This window comes from Mus musculus, chromosome 5 (assembly GCF_000001635.26).
Source record: "Mus musculus strain C57BL/6J chromosome 5, GRCm38.p6 C57BL/6J".
In the NCBI taxonomy this organism is placed as follows: domain Eukaryota; kingdom Metazoa; phylum Chordata; class Mammalia; order Rodentia; family Muridae; genus Mus; species Mus musculus.
Window position 1 is genome coordinate 95699494 of NC_000071.6, and position 27031 is coordinate 95726524.

A 27031-nucleotide genomic window follows, 5' to 3' on the forward strand; every position below is an offset into this window, starting at 1 on the left:
AATAGCCAGAAGCTGGAAAGAACCCAGATGTCCCTCAACAGATGAATGGATACAGAAAATGTGGTACATTTACACAATGGAATACTACTCAGCTATTAAAAAATGAATTTATGAAATTCCTAGGCAAATGGATGGACCTGGAGGGTATCATCCTGAGTGAAGTAACCCAATCACAAAGGAACTCGCACAATATGTACTCACTGATAAGTGGATATTAGCCCAGAAACTTAGGATACCCAAGATATAAGATACAACTTGCCAAACACATGAAATTCAAGAAGAACGAAGACCAAAATGTGGACCCTTTACCCTTTCTTAGAAATGGGAACAAAACACCCATGGAAGGAGTTACAGAGACAAAATTTGGAGCTGTGAGGAAAGGATGGACCATCTAGTGATTGCCATATGCAGGGATCCATCCCATAATCAGCTTCCAAATGCTGACACCATTGCATACACTAGCAAGATTTTGCTGAAAGGACCCAGATATAGCTCTCTTGTGAGACTATGCCGGGGCCTAGCAAACACAGTAGTGGATGATCACAGTCAGCTATTGGATGGGTGACACGGCCTCCAATGGAGGAGCTAGAGAAATTACCCAAGGAGCTAAAGGGAACTGCAACCCTATAGTTGGAACAACAATATGAACTAACCAGTACTCGGGAGCTCTTGTCTTTAGCTGCATATGTATCAAAAGATGGCCTAGTCGGCCATCACTGCAAAGAGAGGCCCATTGGACTTTCAAACTTTATATGCCCCAGTACAAGGGAACGCCAGGTCCAAAAAGGGGGAGTGGGTGGGTAGGGGATTGGGGATGTGGGTATGGGGGACCTTTGGGATAGCATTGAAAATGTAAACGAGGAAAATACCTAATTTAAAAAAAAAGAGTATTGGTGTGGAAAGAACACACACACACACACACAAAAGAAATTGGAAATGTATAAAATGAAACTTTTCTTGACACTTATTTCCCTTGTACTTTGCCTGGGTTACGTGTACAACCCTCCTGGGTGGCTGATCAGTTATGTGCACAAAATATTTAAACAATTTGAGCAACATAGTCACACCTCCTATGAAGGAAGATTAAAAGGATCACAATTAATATCTAGTACATTCAGATTTCAAGGCACCTTGGACTCAACCGAGATGCCTAAAGGAAAGAAGACAACATAGGGCAAAGTAAACAGGATTTCCAGTCTGGCTTTGTAATCTTGATCTTTTTATCATGCTTTAATGAAGTGACTACTGGAACCTCTGTATCCATCCATTATGCCACATGTCTCTAAAGCCTTATTCCAGTGGACTCCAAAACTCTATGACACACCCATATTTTATATAAAGGTATCCCATAATATGCAGGTCTCTCCACTACATAAAGCATGTACTTTACAAAACAAATGTACTTTAATTCTTCATTTGTAATAAAAAAAAGAACAAAAGAAAAAAGACTCCCTCTGCCAAGTCATTATACCCCTTTTCTGTATAGTAAACCATCAATAAAATAATTTGTTACTCTGCATTTATTGAACACTTAGAATATGAGTTCTTCATTTACACATCATTGTTACTGTCTGAATTGAATAAAGTATCTAAATTTAAGGACTCTGCTACAAATGCCCTCTGGAGTGAAGTTAAAATGTACACATTGATGCCAGGCCTTTCACAATCTTTGGAAGATGGATAAAGTTATCAGCTAAGGTGGGACCCATATGGACATTTAGGCTGGCCTAAGGTAAAGAAGAAGAAAAACCAAACAACAAATCTCTCTTACACTCCTTCTTTCTGTCTTCCCTTGCAACCTGTCTTCCTATCTCAACAGTTCCCTGACCTTGTTCCTTAGGACTCACCTGAGATTTCCCCACATTTAACGTGCATTTGTATTCTTAAAATAAACAAGGCATAGATGGAGAGAGACTCTTCATTGGTGGAGAGCACACGCTGCTTTTGCAGAGGAGCAAAGTTCTGTTTCAGAGCTAATAATCAGGTGTCTGTCCAATGGAACTCAGGCTTCAGGTGATAGGACCCTCTTTTCTGGCCTCTGTGAATGCCCCCTTTCACATACACAAACCCACATAATATACATGTAGCTATCCACCTAGTCAAAGAAGTTCTTAAAGAAAAAAGGACTCAGTTTCACAAAGTAATAAAGAAAATGGCCCAATTAATTAAAACTTGGATGGTGATCATCAACAGTTGTGTGGCTCTGTGAAGAGAGCATGTGAACTTTCAGGTGTGTCCATTGAGCTCAGCTGGAGAGCAATAGGGTAGGGTGCTTTGGGCTCCAGAGTTTGAGCTCCTAAACTATGGATGAGTAGAGGAAATTAGGAATTTGTCAATGTACAACATTTATTTCTGTATGCATTTTATGTTTATTCCTGTTCTATTACTATGTAAGCTGGCATGACAGAAAAAGGCATCAGAACCCTGTATAGATGGTTATCAGCTACCAGGTAATTGTCTAGAATTGAACTCAGGTTGTCTGAAAGAGCAACCAAGACTCTTACTTACTGAGCCATCATCTCTCCAGGCCTATGTTTGAAAAGGGAAAAAAAGCACTCACAGATACAGATTCACAAGGAAGCAGGTATCTATGTTGCAGGAAAGCTTACCAGTTTGGCATTATATTTAATTAATTACATTTCAAATATTTGGTGACCTTGTGCATATTGATGGTGTGTTTGTTTGTTTGTTTGTTTTTAGATAATCACTGTGTAGATATATCAAAGTAATACCAATGTCCTAAGTCAATCCAAGAAATCTCTGGATGTGTTTTACTTTGTAAAGTGTTTTTCTATCCATTCACTGGATCTGTGAACCCCATTAACAGGATGTAATAATACATAAGAGTTATCTCCACACCCTGTAGGTTGAGACTGCAGAGGAGAAATTCTATGTCATTCTATCTACTTATCTAAATAACTAATATCAAAATCCACAAAACTTCCTCCTGACATGGAGCTAGAATCCCTTAGCACTTTCCTTCCGGTCTCTCTTGACTTCATCTTATCCCTGCTAAGGAATGGAATAAAAGCTGTGACAAATAAGTAAATAAAATTCAAAAGAATAAAAAACCTGAACAATTTTTATAGTATAAACTTTAAGCATATACTGATAAGAGAGGAGAAAGAAACAATGTGCAGAGGGGGGAGATAAGGAACTAAAATAAATATAACCCTACCTATTTATATCTGTAGGATGATGTCTGACTGAACAACATTGTGTGTGTATAATTTGCATATGCTAATTATCAGTTATAAGTACATACTAACTATAGCAACCAAGCTTCACACCAATCCTCACAACTTTATCATATACCAAAACTTTTGCATATTTAATCATTATTTAGTTTAATTATAAGTAGCTCATGAATACATAGGTTGCTAACATATTTCAGGGAGAACACATTTCTATTCAGTTTGCAGTTGACAAAGTTTAAATGTTAAACATGTCTAGCTCCCTATTTATCATTTCTGTTTATTTTCACTCATTCATTTATGCACTTTACCATTTGATCACATCCTGCCTTCCCTTTCCTCCTAGGCCTACCCTTCGACCCTTTCTCATCATTTCCTCCTCCCATTCTCCCAAGAGAAGGAAAGGTATTCACTATGCAACCCCATCAGCTACCACACCACCCTGGCAAACCAAGTTGCATCAGGAACAAATGCATCCTCTCCTACTGTGGCCAAACAAGGCAGCCCCACTAGGTTCCCATAGATTCCAATAGAAGGCAGCAAAGTTCAATAAGAGACAACCCCCCATCTACTTGTTAGGTGACACACATTAAGACCAAGCTTCACATCTGCTCCACATTTGTAGGGGCCCTAGGTCTGGACCATGCATGCTTTTTGGTTGGTGGCTCAATCTCTATGAATGCCCAAAGGGTCCAGGTGACTTGGCTCTCTAGGTCTCCTTCTGGTATACTTGACCCATCTGGCTCCCTCAATCCTTCCTCTGACTATATCAAAAGATTCCCTGAATTCTGCCTAATATTTGGCTGTGCATGTCCATCTGTTGCCATCACTTGCTGTATGAATCCTCACATGATGTTTATGCTAGGCTTCTGTCCTGAAGTGCAACCAAGTATCATCAAGAGTGTCAGGGTTTGGCTCTCCTCTATGAGGTAGGTCTCAAGTTTGTGCACTCATTGGTTGGTTATTCCTTCAATCTCAGCTCCATCTTTATCCCTGTATATCTTGTAGGCAGGGACATTTTTGGATGGAAGGTTTTGTGGGTACGTTGTTGTCCCCCTCCTTCCACTGGAAATCCTGCCTGGCTACAGGAAGTGGCCATTTCAGTCTCCTTATTCCTAGCTCCTTGAGTCTCACCCAGGGTAATTCCCATATCCTCCCAGGAGCTTGACCCACCCCAGGTCTCTGCTTGTCCCTGAGATTCCCCGACATGGACTGCTTTTAGCTATCCTTGAAGGCTCTTTTTCACTTTCTCTTCTACTAGATTCAGTGTGTCTTGATTTATGTTGAGATCCTTAATCCACTTGGACTTGAGCTTTGTACAAGGTGACAAATGTGGGTCTATTTTCATTCTTCTACAAACAAACAGCCAGTTAGACCAGCATCATTTATTGAAGATGCTTTCTTTATTCCATTGTATATTTTTGGTGTTTTTGTCAAAGACCAAATGACCATAAGTGTGAGCTTTTATTTCTGGGTCTTCAATTCTATTCTATTGTTCAACATGTCTGTCTCTCTACCAATACTGTGCAGTTTTTATCACCATTGCTTTGTAGTAAAGCTTCATGTCAGGGATGGTGATTCCCCCAGCTGCTCTTCTACTGTTAAGAATTGTTTTCACTATTCTGGGATTTTTTCCTTTCCAGACAAATTTGAGAATTGCTCTTTCTATGTCTTTGAAGAATTGTGTTGGGATTTTGATGGGGATTACATTGAATCTATAGATTGCCTTTGGCAGAATGGCCATTTTTACTATGTTAATTCTATCAATCTATGAGCATAGGAGCCATGAGTCCCATGATGTGTAGTCTTTAGTTGGTGGTTTAGTTCCTGGGAACTCTGGGGATAATGGTTAGTTCATAATGTTGTTCCTCCTATGGTGCTGCAAAACCTGTCAGCTCCTTGGGTCCTTTCTGTAGGTCATTCATTGGGGATCCTGTGCTCAGCCAATGGTAGACTGTGAGTATCCACATCTGTATTTGTCAGGCACTGGTAGAACAACTGCTCTGAGTGCAGCAGGTCCTCTAGGATAGATTGGGATATGGAGTCTTCACAGAGCAGACCAACTAGAAGTCTGCCACAGCAGGAAGGATCAGGTAGAAGGGGTGGAATGGATGGAAGAAAGGAGAGCAGTATTCGGGGATGGGGGTGGGGGGTTGTTGATGGGTTCCAAGTCTACCAGGCTCCCAGCAGCAGCTCCAAGACTCTGAATGCAGTGGTTGCTCTAGGATGGACCAGGATATGGAGTCTACTCGGGAGCAGACCAACAAAAGTTTAACCCAGCAGCAAGTACCTTGCTAATTCTTTTTTTTTCTTTTTCTTTTTTTTTTAATATTTTTTTATTACGTATTTTCCTCAATTACATTTCCAATACTATCCCAAAAGTCCCCCATACCCTCCCTCCCACTTCCCTACCCACCCATTCCCATTTTTTGGCCCTGGCATTCCCCTGTACTGGAGCATATAAAGTTTGCATGTCCAATGGGGCTCTTTCCAGTGATGGCCCACTAGGCCATCCTTTGATACACATGCAGCTAGAGTCAAGAGCTCCTGGGTACTGGTTAGTTCATAATGTTGTTGCACCTACAGGGTTGCAGATCTCTTTAGCTCCTTGGATACTTTCTCTAGCTCCTCCATTGGGGGCCCTGTGCTCCATCCAATAGCTGACTGTGAGCATCCACTTATGTGTTTGCTAGGCCCCAGCCTAGTCTCACAAGAGACAGCTATATCAGGGTCCTTGCAGCAAATGCTTGCTAGTGTATGCGATGGTGTCACCGTTTGGAGGCTAATTATGGGATGGATCCCTGGATATTGCAGTCTCTAGATGGTCTATCCTTTTGTCTCAGCTCCAAACTTTTTCTCTGTAACTCCTTCCATGGGTGATTGTTTCCATTTCTTTTTTTTTTTTTTTTTTTAAATTTTTTTTTCCATTTTTTATTAGGTATTTAGCTCATTTACATTTCCAATGCTATACCAAAAGACCCCCTTACCCACCCACCCCCACTCCCCTACCCACCCACTCCCCCCCTTTGGCCCTGGCGTTCCCCTGTACCGGGGCACACAAAGTCTGCGTGTCCAATGGGCCTCTCTTTCCAGTGATGGCCGACTAGGCCATCTTTTGATACATATGCAGCTAGAGTCAAGAGCTCAGGGGTACTGGTTAGTTCATAATGTTGTTCCACCTATAGGGTTGAAGATCCCTTTAGCTCCTTGGGTACTTTCTCTAGCTCCTCCATTGGGAGCCCTGTGATCCATCCATTAGCTGACTGTGAGCATCCACTTCTGTGTTTGCTAGGCCCCGGCATAGTCTCACAAGAGACAGCTACATCTGGGTCCTTTCAGTAAAATCTTGCTAGTGTATGCAATGGTGTCAGCATTTGGAAGCTGATTATGGATGGGGTGGATCCCTGGATATGGCAGTCTCTACATGGTCCATCCTTTCATCTCAGCTCCATACTTTGTTTCTGTAACTCCTTCCATGGGTGTTTTGTTCCCACTTCTAAGGAGGGGCATAGTGTCCACACTTCAGTCTTCATTTTTCTTGAGTTTCATGTGTTTAGGAAATTGTATCTTATATCGTGGGTATCCTAGGTTTTGGGCTAGTATCCACTTATCAGTGAGTACATATTGTGTGAGTTCCTTTGTGATTGTGTTACCTCACTCAGGATGATGCTCTCCAGGTCCATCCATTTGGCTAGGAATTTCATAAATTCATTCTTTTTAATAGCTGAGTAGTACTCCATTGTGTAGATGTACCACATTTTCTGTATCCATTCCTCTGATGAGGGGCATCTGGGTTCTTTCCAGTTTCTGGCTATTATAAATAAGGCTGCTATGAACATAGTGGAGCATGTGTCCTTCTTACCAGTTGGGGCTTCTTCTGGATATATGCCCAGGAGAGGCATTGCTGGATCCTCCGGTAGTACTATGTCCAATTTTCTGAGGAACCACCAGACTGATTTCCAGAGTGGTTGTACAAGCCTGCAATCCCACCAACAATGGAGGAGTGTTCCTCTTTCTCCACATCCTCGCCAGCATCTGCTGTCACCTGAATTTTTGATCTTAGCCATTCTGACTGGTGTGAGGTGGAATCTCAGGGTTGTTTTGATTTGCATTTCCCTGATGATTAAGGATGTTGAACATTTTTTCAGGTGCTTCTCTGCCATTCGGTATTCCTCAGGTGAGAATTCTTTGTTCAGTTCTGAGCCCCATTTTTTAAGGGGGTTATTTGATTTTCTGAGGTCCACCTTCTTGAGTTCTTTATATATGTTGGATATTAGTCCCCTATCTGATTTAGGATAGGTAAAGATCCTTTCCCAGTCTGTTGGTGGTCTTTTTGTCTTATAGACAGTGTCTTTTGCCTTGCAGAAACTTTGGAGTTTCATTAGGTCCCATTTGTCAATTCTCGATCTTACAGCACAAGCCATTGCTGTTCTGTTCAGGAATTTTTCCCCTGTGCCCATATCTTCAAGGCTTTTCCCCACTTTCTCCTCTATAAGTTTCAGTGTCTCTGGTTTTATGTGAAGTTCCTTGATCCACTTAGATTTGACCTTAGTACAAGGAGATAAGTATGGATCGATTCGCATTCTTCTACATGATAACAACCAGTTGTGCCAGCACCAATTGTTGAAAATGCTGTCTTTCTTCCACTGGATGGTTTTGGCTCCCTTGTCGAAGATCAAGTGACCATAGGTGTGTGGGTTCATTTCTGGGTCTTCAATTCTATTCCATTGGTCCACTTGTCTGTCTCTATACCAGTACCATGCAGTTTTTATCACAATTGCTCTGTAGTAAAGCTTTAGGTCAGGCATGGTGATTCCACCAGAGGTTCTTTTATCCTTGAGAAGAGTTTTTGCTATCCTCGGTTTTTTGTTATTCCAGATGAATTTGCAAATTGCTCCTTCTAGTTCGTTGAAGAATTGAGTTGGAATTTTAATGGGGATTGCATTGAATCTGTAGATTGCTTTTGGCAAGATAGCCATTTTTACAATGTTGGTCCTGCCAATCCATGAGCATGGGAGATCTTTCCATCTTCTGAGATCTTCTTTAATTTCTTTCTTCAGGGACTTGAAGTTTTTATCATACAGATCTTTCACTTCCTTCGTTAGAGTCACGCCGAGATATTTTATATTATTTGTGGCTATTGAGAAGGGTGTTGTTTCCCTAATTTCTTTCTCAGCCTGTTTATTCTTTGTGTAGAGAAAGGCCATTGACTTGTTTGAGTTAATTTTATATCCAGCTACTTCACCGAAGCTGTTTATCAGGTTTAGGAGTTCTCTGTTGGAATTTTTAGGGTCACTTATATATACTATCATATCATCTGCAAAAAGTGATATTTTGACTTCCTCTTTTCCAATTTGTATCCCCTTGATCTCCTTTTGTTGTCGAATTGCTCTGGCTAATACTTCAAGTACTATGTTGAAAAGGTAGGGAGAAAGTGGGCAGCCTTGTCTAGTCCCTGATTTTAGTGGGATTGCTTCCAGCTTCTCTCCATTTACTTTGATGTTGGCTACTGGTTTGCTGTAGATTGCTTTTATCATGTTTAGGTATTGGCCTTGAATTCCTGATCTTTCCAGAACTTTTATCATGAATGGGTGTTGGATCTTGTCAAATGCTTTTTCTGCATCTAACGAGATGATCATGTGGTTTTTGTCTTTGAGTTTGTTTATATAATGGATTACATTGATGGATTTTCGTATATTAAACCATCCCTGCATCCCTGGAATAAAACCTACTTGGTCAGGATGGATGATTGCTTTAATGTGTTCTTGGATTCGGTTAGCGAGAATTTTATTAAGAATTTTTGCATCGATGTTCATAAGAGAAATTGGTCTGAAGTTCTCTATCTTTGTTGGATCTTTCTGTGGTTTAGGTATCAGAGTAATAGTGGCTTCATAAAATGAGTTGGGTAGAATACCTTCTACTTCTATCTTGTGAAAAAATTTGTGCAGAACTGGAGTTAGATCTTCTTTGAAGGTCTGATAGAACTCTGCACTAAACCCGTCTGGTCCTGGGCTTTTTTTGGCTGGGAGACTATTAATAACTGCTTCTATTTCTTTAGGGGATATGGGACTGTTTAGAAGGTCAACTTGATCCTGATTCAACTTTGGTACCTGGTATCTGTCCAGAAATTTGTCCATTTCGTCCAGGTTTTCCAGTTTTGTTGAGTATAGCCTTTTGTAGAAGGATCTGATAGTGTTTTGGATTTCTTCAGGATCTGTTGTTATGTCTCCCTTTTCATTTCTGATTTTGTTAATTAGGATTTTGTCCCTGTGCCCTTTAGTGAGTCTAGCTAAGGGTTTATCTATCTTGTTGATTTTCTCAAAGAACCAACTCCTCGTTTGGTTAATTCTTTGAATAGTTCTTCTTGTTTCCACTTGGTTGATTTCACCCCTGAGTTTGATTATTTCCTGCCGTCTACTCCTCTTGGGTGAATTTGCTTCCTTTTTTTCTAGAGCTTTTAGATGTGTTGTCAAGCTGCTAGTATGTGCTCTCTCCCGTTTTTTCTTGAAGGCACTCATAGCTATGAGTTTCCCTCTTAGAAATGCTTTCATTGTGTCCCAAAGGTTTGGGTACGTTGTGGCTTCATTTTCATTAAACTCTAAAAAGTCTTTAATTTCTTTCTTTATTCCTTCCTTGACCAAGGTATCATTGAGAAGAGTGTTGTTCAGTTTCCATGTGAATGTTGGCTTTCTGTTATTTATTTTGTTATTGAAGATCAGCCTTAGTGCATGGTGATCTGATAGGATACATGGGACAATTTCAATATTTTTGAATCTGTTGAGGCCTGATTTGTGACCTATTATGTGGTCAATTTTGGAGAAGGTACCATGAGGTGCTGAGAAGAAGGTATATCCTTTTGTTTTAGGATAAAATGTTCTGTAGATATCTGTCAGATCCATTTGTTTCATCACTTCTGTTAGTTTCAGTGTGTCCCTGTTTAGTTTCTGTTTCCATGATCTGTCCATTGGTGAAAGTGGTGTGTTGAAGTCTCCCACTATTATTGTGTGAGGCGCAATGTGTGCTTTGAGCTTTACTAAAGTTTCTTTAGTGAATGTGGCTGCTCTTGTATTTGGAGCATAGATATTCAGAATTGAGAGTTCCTCTTGGAGGATTTTACCTTTGATGAGAATGAAGTGTCCCTCCTTGTCTTTTTTGATGACTTTGGGTTGGAAGTCAATCTTATCAGATATTAGGATGGCTACTCCTGCTTGTTTCTTCATACCATTTGCTTGGAAAATTGTTTTCCAGCCTTTCATTCTGAGGTAGTGTCTATCTTTTTCTCTGAGATGAGTTTCCTGTAAGCAGCAAAATGTTGGGTCTTGTTTGTGTAGCCAGTTTGTTAGTCTATGTCTTTTTATTGGCGAGTTGAGACCATTGATGTTAAGAGATATTAAGGAAAAGTAATTGTTGCTTCCTGTTATTTTAGTTGTTAAAGGTGGCATTCTGTTCTTGTGGCTGTCTTCTTTTAGGTTTGTTGAGGGATTACCTTCTTGTTTTTTCTAGGGCGTTGTTCCCGTTCTTGTATTGGTTTTTTTCTGTTATTATCCTTTGAAGGGCTGGATTCGTGGAGAGATAATGCGTGAATTTGGTTTTGTCGTGGAATACTTTGGTTTCTCCCTCTATGATAATTGAGAGTTTGGCTGGGTATAGTAGCCTGGGCTGCAGTTTGTGTTCTCTTAGTGTCTGTATAACATCTGTCCAGGCTCTTCTGGCTTTCATAGTCTCTGGTGAAAAATCTGGTGTAATTCTGATAGGCTTGCCTTTATATGTTACTTGACCTTTTTCCCTTACTGCTTTTAGTATTCTATCTTTATTTAGTGCATTTGATGTTCTGATTATTATGTGTCGGGAGGAATTTCTTTTCTGGTCCAGTCTATTTGGAGTTCTGTAGGCTTCTTGTATGTTCATATGCATCTCATTCTTTAGATTTGGGAAGTTTTCTTCAATAATTTTGTTGAAGATGTTTGCTGGACCTTTGAGTTGAAAATCTTCATTCTCATCCACTCCTATTATCCGTACGTTTGGTCTTCTTATTGTGTCCTGGATTTCCTGGATATTTTGAGTTAGGATCTTTTTGCATTTTCCATTTTCTTTGATTGTTGTGCCGATGTTCTCTATGGAATCTTCTGCACCTGAGATTCTCTCTTCCATCTCTTGTATTCTGTTGCTGATGCTCAAATCTATGGTTCCAGATTTCTTTCCTAGGGTTTCTATCTCTAGTGTTGCCTCGCTTTGAGTTTTCTTTATTGTGTCTACTTCCCTTTTTAGGTCTAGTATGGTTTTGTTCATTTCCATCACCTGTTTGTATGTTTTTTCCTCTTTTTCTGTAAGGACTTCTACCTGTTTGATTGTGTTTTCCTGTTTTTCTTTAAGGACTTGTAACTCTTTAGCAGTGTTCTCCTGTATTTCTTTAAGTGATTTATTAAAGTCCTTCTTGATGTCCTCTACCATCATCATGAGATATGCTTTTAAATCTAGGTCTAGGTTCTCAGGTGTGTTGGGGTTCCCTGGACTGGGCGAAGTGGGTGTGCTGGGTTCTGGTGATGGTGAGTGGTCTTGGTTCCTGTTAGTAAGATTCCTCCGTTTACCTTTCGCCATCTGGTAATCTCTGGAGTTAGTAGTTATAGTTGACTCTGTTTAGAGATTGTTCTTCTGGTGATTCTGTTACCGTCTATCAGCAGACCTGGGAGACAGATTCTCTCCTCTGAGTTTCAGTGCTCAGAGCACTCTCTGCTGGCAAGCTCTCTTACAGGGAAGGTGCGCAGATATCTTGTATTTGGACCTCCTCCTGGCCGAAGAAGAAGGCCCAAAACAGGACCTTTCTCAGACACTGTGTTGCTTTGGCAGTTCCCAGGTGGTACAGACTCTCACCTAAGCAGACTAAATTCCTAAGTTCCTTGGAGTCCCGGGACCAAGATGGCGACCGCTGCTGCTGTGGCTTAGGCCGCCTCCCCAGCCGGGTGGGCACCTGTCCTCCGGTCCGGAAGGTGGCCGGCTGTCCCCGGCCCACACAGGGTGCTGCCTCAGCCCCTCTGTGCTTCTGCCTGTTCCAGAGGCTGTCAGGTTCTCTGGCGCACCCTCTCACCTGTTCAGACTAATTTCCTAAGTTCGGCGGGTCTCGGACCAAGATGGCGACCGCTGCTGCTGTGGCTTAGGCCGCCTCCCCAGCCGGGCGGGCACCTGTCCTCCGGTTCGGACGGTGGCCGGCTGTCCCCGGCCCACAAAGGGTGCTGCCTCAGCCCCTCTGTGCTTCCGCCTGTTCCAGAAGCTGTCAGGTTCTCTGGCGCACCCTCTCACCTGTTCAGACTAATTTCCTAAGTTCGGCGGGTCCCGGACCAAGATGGCGACCGCTGCTGCTGTGGCTTAGGTCGCCTCCCCAGCCGGGCGGGCACCTGTCCTCCGGTCCGGAAGGTGGCCGGCTGTCCCCGGCCCACACAGGGTGCTGCCTCAGCCCCTCTGTGCTTCTGCCTGTTCCAGAGGCTGTCAGGTTCTCTGGCGCACCCTCTCACCTGTTCAGACTAATTTCCTAAGTTCGGCGGGTCCCGGACCAAGATGGCGACCGCTGCTGCTGTGGCTTAGGCCGCCTCCCCAGCTGGGTGGGCACCTGTCCTCCGGTCCGGAAGGTGGCCGGCTGTCCCCGGCCCACACAGGGTGCTGCCTCAGCGCCTCTGTGCTTCTGCCTGTTCCAGAAGCTGTCAGGTTCTCTGGCGCACCCTCTCACCTGTTCAGACAAATTTCCTAAGTTCGGCGGGTCCCGGACCAAGATGGCGACCGCTGCTGCTGTGGCTTAGGCCGCCTCCCCAGCCGGGCGGGCACCTGTCCTCCGGTTCGGACGGTGGCCGGCTGTCCCCGGCCCACAAAGGGTGCTGCCTCAGCGCCTCTGTGCTTCCGCCTGTTCCAGAAGCTGTCAGGTTCTCTGGCGCACCCTCTCACCTGTTCAGACTAATTTCCTAAGTTCGGCGGGTCCCGGACCAAGATGGCGACCGCTGCTGCTGTGGCTTAGGTCGCCTCCCCAGCCGGGCGAGCACCTGTCCTTCGGTCCGGAAGGTGGCCGGCTGTCCCCGGCCCACACAGGGTGCTGCCTCAGCCCCTCTGTGCTTCTGCCTGTTCCAGAGGCTGTCAGGTTCTCTGGCGCACCCTCTCACCTGTTCAGACTAATTTCCTAAGTTCGGCGGGTCCCGGACCAAGATGGCGACCGCTGCTGCTGTGGCTTAGGCCGCCTCCCCAGCTGGGTGGGCACCTGTCCTCCGGTCCGGAAGGTGGCCGGCTGTCCCCGGCCCACACAGGGTGCTGCCTCAGCGCCTCTGTGCTTCTGCCTGTTCCAGAAGCTGTCAGGTTCTCTGGCGCACCCTCTCACCTGTTCAGACTAATTTCCTAAGTTCGGCGGGTCCCGGACCAAGATGGCGACCGATTGTTTCCATTTCTAAGAAGGGGCAAAGTGTCCACATTTTGGTCTTCGTTCTTCTTCAGTTTCATGTGTTTTGCAAATTGTATCTTATTTTTAAATTAGATATTTTCTTTATATACATTTGAAATGCTACCCCGAAAGTTCCCCCCACCCTGCTCCCCTACCCACCCACTCCTGCTTCTTGGCCCTGGCATTTCCCTGTACTGGGGTATATAAAGTTTGCAATACCAAGGGGCCTCTCTTCCCAGTGATGGCCGACTAGGCTATCTTCTGCTACATATGCAGCTAGAGGTATGAGCTCTGGGGGTACTGGTTAGTTCATATTGTTGTTCCCACCTATAGGGTTGCAGACCCCTTCAGCTTCTTGGGTGCTTTCTCTAGCTTCTCCATTGGGGACCCTGTGTTTGATATTATAGATGAATGTGAGCATCCACTTCTGTATTTGCCAGGCACTCATATGAGAGAGCTATAACAGGGTCCCTTCAGCAAAATCTTTCTGACATATGCAATAGTGTCTGGGCTTGGTGGCTGACTATGGGATGGATCCCCAGGCGGGGTAGTCTCTGGATAGTCCATTCTTTCATCTTAGCTCCAAACTTTGTCTCTGTAACTCCTTTCATGGATATTTTGTTCCCTATTCTAAGGAGGAATGAATTATCCACAAATTGTTCTTCATTCTTCTTGATTTTCTTGTGTTTTGCAAATTGAATCTTGGCTGTTCTATGTTTCTAGGCTAATATCCATTTATAAGTGAGTGCATATCTAATGACTTCTTTTGTGATTGGGTTATCTCACTAAGGATGATATCCTCCAGATACATCCATTTGTCCAAGAATTTCATAAATCCATTTTGTTAATAGCTGAGTAGTACTCAATTGGAACTTAGTGCTATGAATTTGCCTTTTTTTTTTGTAATTGAAATATATATTTTACCAATATCAAGCATGTTATACATTGGTAACATGGTTTTGTCACAACTTGCCATATAGATAACCATGCAGACATGTAGACCTTCCCAATCCTTATCTTGCTTACTGCTCAGAGCCTTCTCTACTCACACAGTGACTGATCTGGGGTGTGGAGGACCACTGAGAAGTACACATCTCCGTACACATATTTCATAGGCCAGGATACCATCATATGCAGCCTCAGTGGGTATCTTGCAAATAATGCACTTCTTATTTTTTATAAACAGACTGTAGTTTCCTACTTAGCAACTTACCCTCCCTTTCTTCAGATCCTGAGACAGTAGCAAAGCACCCAAACGAGGTAAGAAGGTTCTTTACTCCTTCAGTCATAGTGATTGTCTAAGAGGTGGGCATTGGCCCATCTGTTTAGTACACTGCAGTCTTAGGAAAAAAAAAAAAAAAAAAAAAAGGATTTGTATGGATTCAATGGCAAAACATTCTTTTTTTTTTTTTCCATTTTTTATTAGGTATTTAACTCATTTACATTTCCAATGCTATACCAAAAGTCCCCCATATCCACCCACCCCCACTCCCCTGCCCACCCACTCCCCCTTTTTGGCCCTGGTATTCCCCTGTACTGGGGCATATAAAGTTTGCAAGTCCAATGGGCCTCTCTTTCCAGTGATGGCCGACTAGGCCATCTTTTGATATATATGCAGCTAGAGTCAAGAGCTCCGGGGTACTGGTTAGCTCATAATGTTGTTCCACCAATAGGGTTGCAGATCCCTTTAGATCCTTGGCTACTTTCTCTAGCTCCTCCATTGGGAGCCCTATGATCCATCCATTAGCTGACTGTGAGCATCCACTTCTGTGTTTGCTGGGCCCCGGCATAGTCTCACAAGAGACAGCTACATCTGCGTCCTTTCAATAAAATCTTGCTAGTGTATGCAATGGTGTCAGCGTTTGGATGCTGATTATGGGGTGGATCCCTGGCTATGGCAGTCTCTACATGGTCCATCCTTTCATCTCAGCTCCAAACTCCGTCTCTTTAACTCCTTCCATGGGTGTTTTGTTCCCAAATCTAAGGAGGGGCATAGTGTCCACACTTCAGTCTTCATTCTCCTTGAGTTTCATGTGTTTAGCAAATTATATCTTATATCTTGGGTATCCTAGGTTTGGGGCTAATATCCACTTATCAGTGAATACATATTGTGTGAGTTTCTTAGTGAATGTGTTACCTCACTCAGGATGATGCCCTCCAGGTCCATCCATTTGGCTAGGAATTTCATAAATTCATTCTTTTTAATAGCTGAGTAGTACTCCATTGTGTAGATGTACCACATTTTCTGTATCCATTCCTCTGTTGAGGGGCATCTAGGTTCTTTCCAGCTTCTGGCTATTATAAATAAGGCTGCTATGAACATAGTGGAGCATGTGTCCTTCTTACCTGTTGGGGCATCTTCTGGATATATGCCCAGGAGAGGTATTGCTGGATCCTCCGGTAGTACTATGTCCAGTTTTCTGAGGAACCGCCAGACTGATTTCCAGAGTGGTTGTACAAGCCTGCACTCCCACCAACAATGGAGGAGTGTTCCTCTTTCTCCACATCCTCGCCAGCATCTGCTGTCACCTGAATTTTTGATCTTAGCCATTCTGACTGGTGTGAGGTGGAATCTCAGGGTTGTTTTGATTTGCATTTCCCTGATGATTAAGGATGTTGAACATTTTTTCAAGTGCTTCTCTGCCATTCGGTATTCCTCAGGTGAGAATTCTTTGTTCAGTTCTGAGCCCCATTTTTTAATGGGGTTATTTGATTTTCTGAAGTCCACCTTCTTGAGTTCTTTATATATGTTGGATATTAGTCCCCTATCTGATTTAGGATAGGTAAAGATCCTTTCCCAATCTGTTGGTGGTCTTTTTGTCTTATTGATGGTGTCTTTTGCCTTGCAGAAACTTTGGAGTTTCATTAGGTCCCATTTGTCGATTCTCGATCTTACAGCACAAGCCATTGCTGTTCTGTTCAGGAATTTTTCCCCTGTGCCCATATCTTCAAGGCTTTTCCCCACTTTCTCCTCTATAAGTTTCAGTGTCTCTGGTTTTATGTGAAGTTCCTTGATCCACTTAGATTTGACCTTAGTACAAGGAGATAAGTATGGATCGATTCGCATTCCTCTACACGATAACAACCAGTTGTGCCAGCACCAATTGTTGAAAATGCTGTCTTTCTTCCACTGGATGGTTTTAGCTCCCTTGTCGAAGATCAAGTGACCATAGGTGTGTGGGTTCATTTCTGGATCTTCAATTCTATTCCATTGGTCTACTTGTCTGTCTCTATACCAGTACCATGCAGTTTTTATCACAATTGCTCTGTAGTAAAGCTTTAGGTCTGGCATGGTGATTCCGCCAGAAGTTCTTTTATCCTTGAGATGACTTTTTGCTATCCTAGCTTTTTTGTTATTCCAGACAAATTTGCAAATTGCTCCTTCCAATTCGTTGAAGAATTGAGTTGGAATTTTGATGGGGATTGCATTGAATCTGTAGATTGCTTTTGGCAAGATAGCCATTTTTACAATGTTGATCCTGCCAATCCATGAGCATGGGAGATCTTTCCATCTTCTGAGATCTTCTTTAATTTCTTTCTTCAGAGATTTGAAGTTTTTATCATACAGATCTTTCACCTCCTTAGTTAGAGTCATGCCAAGATATTTTATATTATTTGTGACTATTGAGAAGGGTGTTGTTTCCCTAATTTCTTTCTCAGCCTGTTTATTCTTTGTACAGAGAAAGGCCATTGACTTGTTTGAGTTTATTTTATATCCAGCTACTTCACCGAAGCTGTTTATCAGGTTTAGGAGTTCTCTGGTAGAATTTTTAGGGTCACTTATATATACTATCATATCATCTGCAAAAAGTGATATTTTGACTTCCTCTTTTCCAATTTGTATCCCCTTGATCTCCTTTTGTTGTCGAATTGCTCTGGCTAATACTTCAAGTACTATGTTGAAAAGGTAGGGAGAAAGTGGGCAGCCTTGTCTAGTCCCTGATTTTAGTGGGATTGCTTCCAGCTTCTCTCCATTTACTTTGATGTTGGCTACTGGTTTGCTGTAGATTGCTTTTATCATGTTTAGGTATGGGCCTTGAATTCCTGATCTTTCCAAAACTTTTATCATGAATGGGTGTTGGATCTTGTCAAATGCTTTTTCTGCATCTAACGAGATGATCATGTGGTTTTTGTCTTTGAGTTTGTTTATATAATGGATTACATTGATGGATTTTCGTATATTAAACCATCCCTGCATCCCTGGAATAAAACCTACTTGGTCAGGATGGATGATTGCTTTAATGTGTTCTTGGATTCGGTTAGCGAGAATTTTATTGAGGATTTTTGCATCGATATTCATAAGAGAAATTGGTCTGAAGTTCTCTATCTTTGTTGGATCTTTCTGTGGTTTAGGTATCAGAGTAATAGTGGCTTCATAAAATGAGTTGGGTAGAGTACCTTCTACTTCTATTTTGTGAAATAGTTTGTGCAGAATTGGAATTAGATCTTCTTTGAAGGTCTGATAGAACTCTGCACTAAACCCATCTGGTCCTGGGCTTTTTTTGATTGGGAGACTATTAATAACTGCTTCTATTTCTTTAGGTGATATGGGACTGTTTAGATGGTCAACTTGATCCTGATTCAACTTTGGTACCTGGTATCTGTCCAGAAATTTGTCCATTTCGTCCAGGTTTTCCAGTTTTGTTGAGTATAGCCTTTTGTAGAAGGATCTGATGGTGTTGTGGATTTCTTCAGGATCTGTTGTTATGTCTCCCTTTTCATTTCTGATTTTGTTAATTAGGATTTTGTCCCTGTGCCCTTTAGTGAGTCTAGCTAAGGGTTTATCTATCTTGTTGATTTTCTCAAAGAACCAACTCCTCGTTTGGTTAATTCTTTGAATAGTTCTTCTTGTTTCCACTTGGTTGATTTCACCCCTGAGTTTGATTATTTCCTGCCGTCTACTCCTCTTGGGTGAATTTGCTTCCTTTTTTTCTAGGGCATTTAGATGTGTTGTCAAGCTGCTAGTATGTGCTGTCTCCCGTTTCTTCTTGGAGGCACTCAGCACTATGAGTTTCCCTCTTAGAAATGCTTTCATTGTGTCCCATAGGTTTGGGTACGTTGTGGCTTCATTTTCATTAAACTCTAAAAAGTCTTTAATTTCTTTCTTTATTCCTTCCTTGACCAAGGTATCATTGAGAAGAGTGTTATTCAGTTTCCACGTGAATGTTGGCTTTCCATTATTTATGTTGTTATTGAAGATCAGTCTTAGGCCATGGTGGTCTGATAGGATACATGGGACAATTTCAATATTTTTGTATCTATTGAGGCCTGTTTTGTGACCAATTATATGGTCAATTTTGGAGAAGGTCCTGTGAGGTGCTGAGAAGAAGGTATATCCTTTTGTTTTAGGATAAAATGTTCTGTAGATATCTGTCAGGTCCATTTGTTTCACAACTTCTGTTAGTTTCACTGTGTCCCTGTTTAGTTTCTGTTTCCACGATCTGTCCTTTGAAGAAAGTGGTGTGTTGAAGTCTCCCACTATTATTGTGTGATGTGCAATGTATGCTTTGAGCTTTACTAAAGTGTCTCTAATGAATGTGGCTGCCCTTGCATTTGGTGCGTAGATATTCAGAATTGAGAGTTCCTCTTGGAGGATTTTACCTTTGATGAGTATGAAGTGTCCCTCCTTGTCTTTTTTGATAACTTTGGGTTGGAAGTCGATTTTATCCGATATTAAAATGGCTACTCCAGCTTGTTTCTTCAGTCCATTTGCTTGGAAAATTGTTTTCCAGCCTTTCACTCTGAGGTAGTGTCTGTCTTTTTCCCTGAGATGGGTTTCCTGTAAGCAGCAGAATGTTGGGTCCTGTTTGTGTAGCCAGTCTGTTAGTCTATGTCTTTTTATTGGGGAATTGAGTCCATTGATATTAAGAGATATTAAGGAAAAGTAATTGTTGCTCCCTTTTATTTTTGTTGTTAGAGTTGGCATTCTGTTCTTGTGGCTGTCTTCTTTTTGGTTTGTTGAATGATTACTTTCTTGGTTGTTCTAGGGCATGATTTCCGTCCTTGTATTGCTTCTTTTCTGTTATTATCCTTTGAAGGGCTGGATTCGTGGAAAGGTATTGTGTGAACTTGGTTTTGTCGTGGAATACTTTGGTTTCTCCATCTATGGTAATTGAGAGTTTGGCCGGGTATAGTAGCCTGGGCTGGCATTTGTGTTCTCTTAGTGTCTGTATAACATCTGTCCAGGCTCTTCTGGCTTTCATAGTCTCTGGTGAAAAGTCTGGTGTAATTCTGATAGGCCTTCCTTTATATGTTACTTGACCTTTCTCCCGTACTGCTTTTAATATTCTATCTTTATTTAGTGCATTTGTTGTTCTGATTATTATGTGTCGGGAGGAATTTCTTTTCTGGTCCAGTCTATTTGGAGTTCTGTATGCTTCTTGTATGATCATGGGCATCTCTTTTTTTATGTTTGGGAAGTTTTCTTCTATTATTTTGTTGAAGATATTAGCTGGCCCTTTAAGTTGAAAATCTTCATTCTCATCAATTCCTATTATCCGTAGGTTTGGTCTTCTCATTGTGTCCTGGATTACCTGGATGTTTTGAGTTAGGATCCTTTTGCATTTTGTATTTTCTTTGACTGTTGTGTCGATGTTCTCTATGGAATCTTCTGCACCTGAGATTCTCTCTTCCATTTCTTGTATTCTGTTGCTGATGCTCGCATCTATGGTTCCAGATCTCTTTCCTAGGGTTTCTATCTCCAGCGTTGCCTCGCTTTGGGTTTTCTTTATTGTGTCTACTTCCCCTTTTAGTTCTAGTATGGTTTTGTTCATTTCCATCACCTGTTTGGCTGTGTTTTCCTGCTTTTCTTTAAGAGCCTGTAACTCTTTAGCAGTGCTCTCCTGTAAATCTTTAAGTGACTTATGAAAGTCCTTCTTGATGTCCTCTATCATCATCATGAGAAATGTTTTTAAATCTGGGTCTAGATTTTCGGTTGTGTTGGGGTGCCCAGGACTAGGTGGGGTGGGAGTGCTGCGTTCTGATGATGTTGAGTGGTCTTGATTTCTGTTAGTAGGATTCTTACGTTTGCCTTTCGCCATCTGGTAATCTCTGAAGCTAGCTGTTTTAGTTGTCACTGTTAAGAGCTTGTTCTTCAGGTGACTCTGTTAGCCTCTATGAGCAGACCTGGAGGGTAGCACTCTCCTTAGTTTCAGTGGGCAGAGTATTCTCTGCAGGCAAGCTCTCTTCTTGCAAGGCAGGTACCCAGATATCTGGTGTTCGAACCAGACTCCTGGCAGAAGTTGTGTTCCACTCACTAGAGGTCTTAGGATCACGTGTGGAATCCTGTGTGGGCCCTTGCGGGTGTCAGGCGACTCAGCTGGCAAGGTAGCCGGGGCTCGAGTGGAGTGGAAGGGGTTTGTGCCCCAGATCAAGCCCAGGTAGCCTGCTTCCCTATGTACCGCAGTCTCAAGTTCCACGCGATTGGATTGGGGTAGGCGCTGTGTTCCACTCACCAGAGGTCTTAGGGTCCCGTGGGGAGTCCCGTGTGGGCCCTTGCGGGTGTTGGGCAAGACTCTGCTGTCAAGGTAGCCCGGGGCTCGAGTCTCGAGTCGAGTGGAAGGGACTTGTGCCCCAGATCAGGCCCGGGTAGCCTGCTTCCCTATGTACCGCAGTCTCAAGTTCCGCGCGATTGGATTGGGGCAGGCACTGTGATCCACTCACCAGAGGTCTTAGGGTCCCGTGGGGAGTCCCGTGTGGACCCTTGCGGGTGGTGGGCAAGACTCTGCTGGCAAGGTAGCCCGGGGCTCGAGTCTCGAGTCGAGCGGAAGGGACTTGTGCCCCAGATCAGGCCCGGGTACCCTGCTTCCCTATGTACCGCAGTCTCAAGTTCCACGCGATTGGATTGGGGTAGGTGCTGTGTTCCACTCACCAGAGGTCTTAGGGTCCCGTGGGGAGTCCCGTGTGGGCCCTTGCGGGTGTTGGGCAAGACTCTGCTGTCAAGGTAGCCCGGGGCTCGAGTCTCGAGTCGAGCGGAAGGGACTTGTGCCCCAGATCAGGCCCGGGTAGCCTGCTTCCCTATGTACCGCAGTCTCAAGTTCCGCGCGATTGGATTGGGGCAGGCACTGTGATCCACTCACCAGAGGTCTTAGGGTCCCGTGGGGAGTCCCGTGTGGACCCTTGCGGGTGGTGGGCAAGACTCTGCTGGCAAGGTAGCCCGGGCTCGAGTCTCGAGTCGAGCGGAAGGGACTTGTGCCCCAGATCAGGCCCGGGTACCCTGCTTCCCTATGTACCGCAGTCTCAAGTTCCACGCGATTGGATTGGGGCAGGCACTGTGATCCACTCACCAGAGGTCTTAGGGTCCCGTGGGGAGTCCTGTGTGGACCCTTGCGGGTGTTGGGCAAGACTCTGCTGGCAAGGTAGCCCGGGGCTCGAGTCACGAGTCGAGCGGAAGGGACTTGTGCCCCAGATCAGGCCCGGGTAGCCTGCTTCCCTATGTACCGCAGTCTCAAGTTCCGCGCGATTGGATTGGGGCAGGCACTGTGATCCACTCACCAGAGGTCTTAGGGTCCCGTGGGGAGTCCCGTGTGGACCCTTGCGGGTGTTGGGCAAGACTCTGCTGGCAAGGTAGCCCGGGGCTCGAGTCTCGAGTCGAGCGGAAGGGACTTGTGCCCCAGATCAGGCCCGGGTAGCCTGCTTCCCTATGTACCGCAGTCTCAAGTTCCGCGCGATTGGATTGGGGCAGGCACTGTGGTCCACTCACCAGAGGTCTTAGGGTCCCGTGGGGAGTCCCGTGTGGACCCTTGCGGGTGTTGGGCAAGACTCTGCTGGCAAGGTAGCCCGGGGCTCGAGTCTCGAGTCGAGCGGAAGGGCATGAATTTGCCTCTTAACACTGCTTTCATTGTATCCTTTAGGTTTCGGTATGTTCTGCCTTCATCTTCATTGAATTTTACAATGTCTTTAATATATTTCTTCTCTGACCCATTGAGTAATCATTGAGTAGAGGGTTGTTAGTTTCCAGGAATTTGTTGGCTTTCTGTTGTTTATACTGCTGTTGAAATCCAGTTTGATCCATTTTGGTCTGTTAAGATACAGGTAATTATTTCAGTTTTCATGTATCTCTTAAGGTTTGCTTGGTAAGCAACTACATGGCCACTTTTGGAGAAGGTTCCATGGGGTGCTGAGAAGGTATATTCTTTCTTGTTTGGGTGAAATGTTCTAAAGGTATCTGTTAAGTCCCTTTGATTCATAACTTCTCCTTGTTTCATTATTTCTGATTTTTTTGCTTAGGTTCTGCCTCGATAATCTGTCTTTTGGTTAAAGCAAGGTGTTGAAGTCTCCCACTACCAATGTATGATATTGGAAGTGTGATTTAAGCATTAGTAATCTTTTACAAATATGTGTTCCCTGGCATTTGTGGAACTATTCATAATTGAGACATTCTTATAGTGGATTTTTATATTTTTTGAATATGAAGTGTCCTTCCATAATGTACATTGAAAGTCAAAATATATTATGATGGCTACACTGACTTGCTTCTTGGTCTTTTTGCTTAGAAAATCTTTTTCCTGCCCTTTACTTTAAGGTAATGTCTATCTTTGTTGTTGAATTCTGTTTCTTTTATGAAGCAAATTCAGGGTCTTGTTTTCACATCCATTCTGTTAGTCTGTGTCTTTGGACTGGAAAATTGAGCCCATTGATGTTGAGAGATATTGATGAGCAATAAGTGATGATTCCTGTTTTGATGTTGGTTATGAATGTGTGTGTGTGCCTGTGTGTGTGTGTGTGTGTGTGTGTGTGTGTGTGTGTGTGTTTCCAGTTTGGGTTTGCTAGTATGGGATTATTTCATTTGTTGTGTGGAGTTAACTTACTTGAGTAGAGTTTTCCTTCTAGTATCTCCTATGGGGCTGTATTTGGTGATGGACATGGTTTAAATTTGTTTTGTCATGGACAATCTTGTTTTCTCCATATATAGTGATGTAAAGTTTTACCTGGGTATAGTAGTCTGGGCCATCTATCTGTGGTCCCTTAGAGTCTGCACCAGGACCTTCTGGATTTTAAACTCTCTTTTGAGAAGTTGGGTGTAATTCTAATAAGTATCCCTTTATATATTACTTGGCCTTTTCCCCTTGCAGCTTTTGATATAATTTTTGTTTGTTACATTTAGTGTCTTAATTATTATGTGGCAGGAGGATTTTTTTGGTCCAATCTATTTGGTGTTGTTTAAGCTTTTTGTATGTTTATAAGCAACTCTACCATTAGGTTAGGAAATTTTTCTTTTATTATTTTGTTGAAATTATTTTCTGTATCTTTGGAGCTAAGAATCTTCTTCTTCTATTTCTATTGTTCTTAGGTTTGGTCTTTTTATAGTGTTCCAAATTTCCTGGATGTTGTGCATCAGAACCTCCTTCGATTTAACATTTTCTTTGACTGATGTATCAAATACTTCTATTTTATCTTTGACACCTGAAATTTTCTTTTCTATGTCTTGTATTATGTTAAAGATGCTTGTGTATGTGGTGTCTCTTCTCTTACCTAGGTTTGTCATCCCTAAGATTGCCTCTGTTTGTATTTTCTTCAGTGGTTTCTCTTCTATTTTCATGTCTTGAACTGTTTTATGTGTTTCCTTCACCTGTTTGATTATATTTCTTGTGTTTGGTTAACGGATTTATTTATTTTCTCTTTAAAGGTGTCTATCATCTTCAAAAAATTGAGTATAAGATCATTTTGTTCTGCTTCAGCTACATTAGGATATCCAGAGCTTACTGTAGTAGAATATCTGGGATTTGGAGTTGCCATATTGCCTTGGCTGTTGTTGATTTTGTTCTTATGCTGACCTTTAGCTCTTGGGTTGTCTCTGGTGCCAGCAAGCCTCCTGAAAAGCAGGGCAGATTTGTGAGCAAGCAGGTGGAGTGCAGGGTACAAGGTGAAATTTGCTCTGCTGTGTGTGGCCTAAGGAAACCTGGCAGGCAAGAGACCTTGGGCAGAGACTGACTAGAACATTCTAGATGCTGAGAGACCTGGAGAAATGCAGGCAGAACGATGGACTGGAAAATGGAGCTCAGTGGACAGGGTACATCTAGGTGCCGCAGGTGGATCTGGCAGGCAGGTGACTTGGAGGAGACTGGATTTTTTTTTCAGAGACTGCACTTTTGATGTGATTGAATTTGTAAAGGTTGTGAAGGTTTAATTATTCATGTTTTATATTTGTGATATTTATTAACCCGAGATCTTGGTGATCAACACCCGCCACCCAAAAGGGAAGGGTTATGTCTCAAAAAGCGTTTATGTGTTAAGCTGACAGGGGAAAGATGTGCTGGATAGTTTTATGTCAACTGACACATGTTAGAGTAATCTGAGAGGAAGGAACAACTGTTCAGAAAATGGCTTCATAGGTATGGGCTTTGAGCAGGTCAATGGAGAATTTTCTTAGTGCTTGATGGGGATGTCCAGCTGACTTATGGTGGTGCTATTCCTGGTCTGGTGGTCCTAAAAGAAAGCAAACTACAGAGAACAAGGCAAGAAGTTGCACCATTCCATTTCCTCTGCATCAGCTCTTGCTTCTAGGTTCCTGTCATGTTTTTCTGTCCTTGCTTGCTTTGATGATGGACTACAGTGTAGAAGGGTGAGCCAAATAAACCCTTTTACCCTCAGCTTGCCTTTGGCTATGACTTTTCACCACAGCAATAGAATCCCAAAAAATGTGTGGTGTATGTGTATGGGTGTGTGGTTGTGTGTGAGTTTGCATGTGTGATTTAAATACTCTTACTCATGGTTCTAAGTAGCCTGTAACTTATTATGTGGAACAGGCTAGAAAGCAAAATCTCCATATCTTTGCATCCTGAGGGCTGGAATGAAAGGCATATACTTCAATGTGTGGAGCACTCTTTTTGTTTGTTTGGTTTTGTTTTTAAATGTTTGGCTTTATTTAGGTGTTCTCCACTGCATGGCTGATCTGGAACTACTTACCTTCTGGCACTTCACCCACCCAACTACCCTGGTCCGAGATTAGAGGCCAGAGACAGGAAGACTGAAAGAATATGTTTAGTAACTTTATCAGATTGTAAGCCTTTAGTGATACTTGTTGGACACTGATTTGTGTTTGTGTGAGTTAAAGTTTACTTGTTTGTTCTTTCTTGGAATTTTTCCCAGAACCAATCAGGATGGCAGTTCATGGCCCACCCCAATTCCTGGAGCTGATAAGGAAGAAGGCACTGAAGTATGAGACCTTGGTTGTCTCTGGAGAAATTGCTCATTGATCTTCTCCCAGCACTGTTCGAGGAGGCTTTCACTGATAGATTCACTAAGGTTGTGAAGGCTATGGTGTCAGCATGGCCTTCCATCTACTTTCCTGTGGTGCCTTGATATACAGGCTCCAGAAGGCAATATTTCAGGCTTTGCTGGGTGGATTATATGTCCTATTTACACATGAATTTCAACTCAGGTAAGCATGGCCCATGTAATATCAAGTGGGGGACACTGGTTTTTGGGGAAGTAATCCACTGGATCTTGCAGGATGGGAACAGAGGTATATTGGAAGTTTCACTAGTAAGATTACAGATGCCTTGACTGATGTTGTTCTCTGATGAGAAAATACTGTTCAGTGTAGAGTGGACTAATAGTAAAGATGTAGGTACAGGGAAAGAGCCTTCCCTTGACTCTCCCACAGGTAGTAGTAGTACCAGCTAAAGAGTAACAGAATGGAGTAAACTCACAGGGCTATGGAGGCAGCTCAGAAAAAGTCATTAACACCATTAGGTTGTTAGTGGATACTCAGCACTAGGAGAAAAACCAACACTGCCTAGACCAGATAGGAGAAAGGAAGAGCTGACTCCATGGAAAGTCATCTCTTTTCCACTGACACTTCACCTGTTACCCATAGGAGGTGGAAACTTTGAGTACCCGATATGCAGAATGAGCATCATGATGTTTGGGATGTATGGGCTGGAATTGCTGGTGCTTGCTGCTCAGGAGAGACCAAGATCCAGAAGTAGGTAGAAGAGCCTGAGCTGGAAGCTGTACCAAATCCCGCTGTGAAGGTGATAACTGCTGACTTCTGTTTTGGAAAACTTACAAATGAGTGATGCACATACTTCTTGGATTGAGCCTAGGAAAGAAAAGGTTGCTTGCAATCCTGAAGTAAAATGTTGACATCTTCATTTTTCAAAGGCCAGCTTTGACATCCAGGGCAAACTGAGGCTGTGCATAGAGTTGGTAGCTGATCACCCAGCTGACTTTTCTCTGAAGGAGCAAAGGTTGATTCTACGGGGTTGGCAAGAAGCAATCTGTTGCCAGCAAAATACTCAGTGGGACTGGCCAGAAGTGTTGATGGATCATACATAATTTCTCTCTCTCTCTCTCTCTCTCTCTCTCTCTCTCTCTCTCTCTCTCTCTCTCTCTCTAACACACACACACATAATTTACATATATATTTTCTCTCTCTCTCTCTCTAACACACACACAAACACACACACATACACAC

General features: G+C 42.9%; 1 protein-coding gene across 1 annotated transcript in view; it reads left to right on the forward strand.

Moving 5' to 3' along the window:
- The window catches only part of Gm7982 (predicted gene 7982), a 60257-nt gene that overhangs the window by 13088 nt on the left and 20138 nt on the right, over window positions 1-27031 (forward strand). The window contains exons 3-4 of the mRNA XM_030255007.1: window positions 25702-25993; window positions 26432-26588. The gene's annotated coding sequence lies outside the window, so the exon portion shown is untranslated. The remainder of the gene's footprint in view (window positions 1-25701; window positions 25994-26431; window positions 26589-27031) is intronic.